General features: G+C 39.1%; 1 pseudogene; it reads left to right on the top strand.

Moving 5' to 3' along the window:
* Positions 1-325: 325 nt before the first annotated feature.
* LOC108768485 (uncharacterized) overlaps positions 326-708 on the top strand; it is a 3332-nt pseudogene continuing 2949 nt past the window's right edge.

Raw genomic sequence — 708 nt, 5'->3', positions numbered from 1 at the left:
GAACGTTTTGAAAATGTTATTTCAGATAAATAATCAAGTTACAGTTTTAAAGACATATCGGATTTTGCTTAAATCAAATATAATCGAATTAATATGACTATTATGAAACAGTTTGGATTTACGGTATCTATTTTAGTTTTTTTTTTAATTTTGTATTTGTTATTTCATTATTCTTTGTTTCTTTTAATGAAAGAGTGTGCTTTACGTTAAATTATTCACCGAGTTTCTAAAACACTGTTTCGAAGGGATTAACATATAGCTCGAACTTCCTGATTGATTAAAGCTATATCGCGCACGTCTTTTCCAAGGTGGAAATCGCTTGTAAATGACGGACGTTTTTCTAGAACGAAAGAGAATCAATATCAATCGCACAATTGTTTGGAATGACGGGCGAGTGAGCAGGGCAACAGGAAGGCGAACGGTTCAAACTTCATGTCCCGATGCGTCGATAGTCCGGTCCACGGTTTTTCCACTTTCGACCATGGGTACGATCGGGAATTCTTCGGAGACTCCAATTCACGTTGCGAGTAGCCGTCTACGTTGCACCGACGCTGTTCCTGCAATTGAAAAAGTTTGTTCAGCGAATTAACAATGGCCGACGTACGACGGTAAGTAAATGCTGAGTATATCTCGCAACGAACAAAGCTTCAACGAGGCGATATTCTCGGTCCTGAGAGACGCGTCCTTTTTGTCTTTTTCCCCTCTCCC

The sequence above is a fragment of the Trachymyrmex cornetzi genome, unplaced genomic scaffold (genome assembly GCF_001594075.2).
Source record: "Trachymyrmex cornetzi isolate Tcor2-1 unplaced genomic scaffold, Tcor1.1 scaffold8, whole genome shotgun sequence".
Lineage (NCBI taxonomy): Eukaryota > Metazoa > Arthropoda > Insecta > Hymenoptera > Formicidae > Trachymyrmex > Trachymyrmex cornetzi.
The sequence above is the reverse complement of the archived record's forward strand: the minus strand, read 5'-3'. Positions and strand labels throughout refer to the sequence as shown.